A 6,705-nucleotide genomic window follows, 5' to 3' on the forward strand; every position below is an offset into this window, starting at 1 on the left:
TAAGCTGGAAATCATTCAGGACCTGGCAACCAGGCTGGTGATGGGCCTTGGATGGGGTCACATGAGGCAGGGCTGAGGGGCAGGGGGTGATCCTTTGCTCTTCCTGATGTTCTTGGGGGGTGGGGAGGGAGTCAGGGCTGGGTGGAGGTCACAAGTGAGGCCCCAGAGAGCCAGAAGGCAGCAGGAAGGTCGGGCCAGGACTGAGGAGAGTGACAGATGGTTAGCTGGGGAACACTGCTCTGGGATTAGAGTGGGCAGAAAGTGTTTTACACTAGGTCAGATTCGCGCCCAGGCCTGCAGAGGCTGGACTGACCAGCTGAAACCTGACAAGATTATTGCCTCCCCTGGGAGCCTTGACTGCCAGAATCATTCAGTGACTTTTTGCTCATCCTCCCTTCCCCTCTACAACTAATTATTTGCTTTAGCAACCTTGGATTCTGCACCTGCGTCCACACTGTAATTAGCAAAGAAAACAACTGATGGAAAAACATGTTTGGAAACTCCAGAGTGTCCCCCAAGGGAGGACAGGTGGGACTGCTCTGGGGGGGCCAGGCTGGGATTTGGGGGCGCTCCTTCCCTCCCTCCTTCCCATGTCAATGAACTCTCCGGGGATGCTACATCGAGCGGCAACAGAAGCTGCCTCATGAGGGAGGTGGGAGGTGGAAGGTGGGAAGTCCCCTGACTTTGACTCTTTGGGCACAGAAAGCCAAATCTCACGAGAATTCTGGGGAATCACAGACAGCAGTGCCAGACTTTATTGGCTTCCTGGGGTAAAGGACCATTTCCTTGCTCCTTCAGTCCAGACTTCCCTGGCCCCTGTTCAAGGCCTCCCTCCCCCCAGATGTGCAGCAGAGCTCCTGGCCATCGACATCACATAGTACTCTGGACGAGGGCCTAAGATGGTGGGACAGGGTGGCCCTTAACCAATCTGAACCCTTTGGGACCCCCAGGCCTTTTGAGATAGGGTTGAGGGTTCATAAGACCATCTCTTTATTTCACTAACCTCCAACTCAAAGTTAGCATTTCTTTCAATTCTTAAAAAATTATTTTAAAAGCCTGAGAAGGGACCCATGGCCTTGGCAGACACAAAAAGTACCCATAACACAAAAGAGAAGAAGAACCCCTGATTTGGGGAAGAGCTACCCTGACCCAAATCCCAAAGTTGTTTAAAAAGTCAACAAACCCAACTGAGTCAGCATCTGCCAAGGCCTTCCTGCCTCAGATCAGACTGGTCCCCAGACCCTGGCCCATGTTCCCAACCTCCCTGGGGGTCTCAGGTAGAAGCAATACCAGCAACACCACACCTAAGCCCAACACTGCCTCCAAGTCCAATGTGCCCAGTTGGTCATGAGCCAAGCCTACACAGAGCCCTGCAGGAGCCAAGTAAGGCAGCTCTTGACAACAAGATTGTTTTTTTTTGACATCTGTCATGTTTTATTACTTGCTGTTAGGGAGATGGAGGCAGCAGGACACTGGCTGGGAGTCAGGAAAACCTGTGTTCAAATCTTCCCTCAGACACTTCTGAGCTGGGTGGCCCTGAGAGAGCCACTTCCCTGCTGTTGGCCTCAGCCTCCTCAACTGAAAAATGAGGATAAGAATACCTACCCTCACAGGGCTGCTATGATGCAGTGATCACCACCCAGTTCTTCTCTTGGGTGGGCTTGGAGGAGTGAGGGGTGGCAGAGGTGTCCTCAAGAAGGGGACAGCTCCCTGGCACAAAGCAGGAAGTGAGAGTGTCCAACCAGGCCCCCCAAAAGATGGAGGAAGTCAGGATTTTGTGTCCTCCTGCACCACCCCCACCACAGGGCTCCCAGAGAGAGGCAGTCATGGCTAGTTGGCCAGAGAACTCTTAGGGGTGGGGGCACCACTTTGCAATGAGGATCAATTACTCTACACTAAATGTCCCCCCCCTTTGCTGCTGCCTTGGACTTGGCTTTCTGCCTTCGCCCCCCACCCTCCACCACATACAAAAGGAAAGGAACCAGCCCAAGGCCTTGCTCCGGTGGGTCCTGAATACTCAGCTGACCCTGTAGCAGGAGGCTCACCAAACACCAGCAGGGGCAGAGACTTCTGACGTCTGCCAGCTGGTAGACCAGGAAGGGGGTGATGATCCCACTGATGTCACGCAGGGATGAGCAGTCCCGGACCCCAAGGCTGCTCGGGGCAGGACTCCAGGGGCATATCCTTTCCCCTATTCACCACCCCCCCCCAACCTCAAAGGCCTTTCCCAGGCACAGGCACCTAATGATCTTGAGCTGCAGACAGGGGAGCAATGGTCCTTAACTCTCATACTCTCCCTAAGCACCAACTGTGGGCCAGGCACCTTGGCGGTACTCACAAGGGTGGGGGAGGATCAACATAAGATCTCTTTTCAGAGTAGTCAGGCTGCATCTTGCCCCAGAGGGGCTCCAGCTGGCCTTGGCTTCTCTTGGCATCTGGGGCTGATCCAGGGGCCCAGAGTCTTACCCAGGACATTTACACATTCTTCACATTCAGGGCACCCTGCCCATAGTCTATGCCATGGAGGAGAGGGTGGTTGACATTGGCCCTGGTCTTGAGTTCTCTTGCCTTTTCTGAAGGCTGTGCAGGACACTGGACATGTCAGAGATAGCTCAGCACTGATGAGGCAGATAGCCCCATAGGTGCTGTGACCCTCATCCTTCCAGACATGCCATTGTGCTTCTCAGACAGTGGGGATCTGGGGGGAAACAGAGACCTGTCCACTGTGGACTGATGAACACCCTGAGGTTCCCTCCACCCACTGGGAGCTCAGTTTCCACCTCCTAGGAAGGAGCAGGAGAGCCTACTCCTTCTCCAGAGTCCTGGAAAGAGTCTCTGACCAGGCCTTCTCCCACCCTGGGGTGGAGCCCCAGCCCCCCAGCCATATCTGGGCATCATGGTGGGATGCTCTCCAGGCCCTCTCAATGTTGTGCTTTGGGCATGGTCATGAAAACCCCGTCATCATGGCTTCTGGACAGCGTGAGTCATTGAAGAGCTCTTCACCCTTTCCCCCACCCCCACACCTAAACTCCCTATTCTGCCCCATCCCCACCCTCATGCTATCTCCACTTTTTAGAATGGAAGCTCCTCGAAGGCCTGGACAGTCTCTCTTCTACATTTGTTTTTCCTGCACTTAGCACAGGGCCTAGTGCACAATAAGCACTTAATAAATGCTTTCCCCCCTCATTTATTAGACAAACCTGTATTAAGTACCTGCTGTGTGTGCAAGTCTGTGCCAGGTGCTGAGGGCAATGTAGAAAGCAATCTGGGCCCTTCACTCATGGAACCTCCAGCCTGGGAGGATTGGATTTTGGGAGCATCTGCCTGAAGGGGCCAATCCAAGACCCCTCCCTGTCCTTCTGTGTCCCCCTTGGGCTGAGCAGCTCAGAGTGGAAGCTCCCTGCTGGCAAGGGGAGGGCCCACAGCAGGGGCTTTGGGGCTTAGGCCCATCTCCTAACAATTAGTGTTACTGTGACTTTGAGGAAGTCACTTAAGCCTCAGCTTCTTTGTTAAATGAAATTACCCATCTCACAGAGTGGTTTTGGAAAGAGTGACCAACTCTCAGCTGAAGAAAGATGAGTTGTGGCTATCTGACACTAGGGGACACGGGCCTGGGGCCCCACTGGAGGAGCTGAATGGGCAGGGCTGGCTGACCAAGGCAGAGATGAGGCAGGTCATCCCTACCAACAGACTGGACACAGCCCAGGGAAAGCAGGGCTGAAGTGGTCCATGATGAAGATGAAGAGGCCAATTGGAAAACTAAGTGGAACAGAGGAAATCTAAGTGGATGTTCCCACCTGCAAGGCCCAGGTGCATGATGAGCCCAGAGCACATGAACCTTAGAGAAGAAAAGTCACACCAAGCCACAGTCCTGGGGTGGGTGGCCTGGGGTCTCACAAACCCTCTTGAGGGCTAACCCCAAGCCTCTGATGCTGTTCAGGGCCTGTGGGCTACCTACTGGGCCAGCAAATAGTCAAGGTGGCCACAGCAGCCTACAGAAGCTAGCCTGTTACCTGGGCAGCCTCCCAGGTCCAGGCGAAAGGGCCACTGGGTCATGGGATTTGGAGCTGGAAGGGACCTTGGACGTCACCCAGGATCACAGAGCAAGGCCAGCTAGCTCAGCCTCATCACTTTATGCCTGGGGTTGGGGGGAGGGACTGAGGCCCAGGAAGATTAAATCCCTTGCCCAGGGTCCCATGGCTAAGCCAACCCAGGTCCACCGACTGCAAACACACAATGCATTTGGAACCCTGGAAGGACAGAAAAGCTGACTGTCCTGGCTTGGGAGGCATTGCCATTTGGACTCCAGGCATCTGATCAGTAGGAGTCCTTTCCTGAATTCTGCATCATCTGCGATCATAAGAGGGGGTCCCAGAAATGGAGTCTGGGGCCCATGGGGCCCAAGCCCTGCTCTGTGGATGATCCATGAGGATATGGTTCTGGTCCACAGGCACCTGTCCCTATCTGGTTTTGGACCAGGTGTGCCGAAATACCGTATCACACTGGCCCAAGTCTGTGGGCATCACCATAGTGCACACTCCTCACATCTAGAGGCTAGCACCGATATTTGGCTCCCTCTACCCAGAGTGGAGGCTGACATTTGTCTACTCCCTGTGGGTCCCCAAGCCAGCTTTGTGGGTGGATGCCTCCATCTCAGAGAGGCCACTGATCAGCCCATGCTCCCTTCCATTAGCATGGATACATGGGATTGGACTTTGTTTGCTGTGGGGATCATACCAGCTGTACATCAAAGCCACAGCATGCATCCTCATCTGTGGGGCTCTGCCCGGGTCGCTGAGGGAAGGGTGACTCACAGGCTCCCAGACATCTTCATCAGCACCAGGCTGCAAAGTGTCACACGTAAACGACTTCATTTCATTCTCATAAAACACAACCCTGTGCAGCAGGTGTGATTATTGGTCCTGCTCTACAGATGAGGAAACTGAAGCAGATTCACACAGCTAGCAAATGTTTGAGGCAGGATTTGAATTCAGTTCTTCCTGGCTCCATATTCAGCCCCCTAGGATTGAGTATTTAATTGTCTAGGACCCCAGAAAGAATGAGTCCCACCAAAGAGGAATTTTCCTAGACTCTAGTGACAAGCTCCAGTATTTTCCCTCCTGTGGAGGGTCCCACCCCCCAAGGGTAATACTGTAAACCTGGATAAATGTACAGGTCCTTGCTGAAGGAAGAGATAGCAGAGAAGAGACCTTAACTTAGATGTTTATACAACATCAAGTCCTTTGTGTTTTCTCACAGGTTACATAAACCCAGTCTTATGTGCACTATCTTGTCAGTCTCATCTCTTTCGCTTCTTAGCAAGAGTGAGCGTAAAACCCACCTAGCCACCAGCCTTGCTCCGCATCCCTTCTCCCCAGCCTCAGGTTCAGAGGTGATGCCCTCCTCCCTCTGCCTAGGATCACCATCCATCCACCAGTCATGTAGGCTTGAAATGCCATCACCCTAGGCTTCTACCATCACATCTCTCCTATTCTATCCTGTCCTTTCCCTCCATTGACACAGCTCTCATCATGTCTCACCTGGTTTACTGTCCTAGACTTCTCAATGGTCTCCCTGCTTTGTCACTCCCTCATCCAATCCACCACCACGCAGGTGGCAAAGTGATTTTCCTCAACTTCAGATCTGACCATGTCATACCATATCCCTCCTATTCAATAAACTCTGATTTCTCCTGATTACCTCCAGGATTGAATATAAACTCCTCTGGTTTCTAAAGTCTCACAATCTGACCCCCTCCCTGCATTTCCAGCCTCTTCACAAATTCTACAATTCAGTTGTACTGGTGACTTGCAGTTCCCTGCCCCCAACACGCTGTCTCCTGACTCTAGCTTCCCTCTATGCCTGGGGTGCTTTGGTACCTCTTCTCCATTTCTTAGCCTCTCAGACTTCCTTCAAGAGATTGCTTAAATCCCACCCTCTACAGGTCATTTCTGGTGCCATCCCTCTGAGATTAGCTTTTAGTTACACTGTACATTTCTCATTAGCATTAGGATTACATGTCTCTGCCTCTAAAATGTGAACTTCTAGAAGAAGGCAGTTTTTGTCTTTGCACCCCCAGAACTTTGGTACTGTGCCTGGCACATTGTGAGCACCTAATAAATGCCTCTTGACCAACTGGTAATTCCAGTGTATTTAATCCTTTGAACCAATGGGAGGGGCAGTAGGGAAGGAATTGGCTAATAGTCACGGTAAGTAAATGAAACTCCTATTAACCCTGTGTCTTCTCAACCAGTTCTAATGAGAGAACAGGCTGGGGAGCTCATTTTGGTGTAATTTCCTTCTTTGAGGAAGGAAAACTCCCAATTCCCTAAGTCTAAGTAAACTGTCCCTCCAAATCACTGATGATCAGTACCACTTGAAGATGTTCCTGGATTCCACCTGGAGAATTGAGGCTGCTGATGCTATGCTGCTCTGAGGACCTCAATATTGGGGAAGCCTATATATTCTCCCTATAACTCAGAATCATCCACTGATGGACCTTTGTTTACTCAGTTGAAGTAAGCAAAGGGAACTGACTTCTGGCTTAGGGGTAAGATTCTTAATCTCTTATAGATCTAGAGAGAACTGGATGGGGAGGACATCTCTCTTGTGCCCAACCCTACTCCTTTCCCATACTCCCTGAGAATTCCAGACCAGTCCACATGGGAGTGCCTTCTCTCAGGAAAGCAAGATGGTCCCATTTCA

This window comes from Trichosurus vulpecula, chromosome 5 (assembly GCF_011100635.1).
Source record: "Trichosurus vulpecula isolate mTriVul1 chromosome 5, mTriVul1.pri, whole genome shotgun sequence".
Lineage (NCBI taxonomy): Eukaryota > Metazoa > Chordata > Mammalia > Diprotodontia > Phalangeridae > Trichosurus > Trichosurus vulpecula.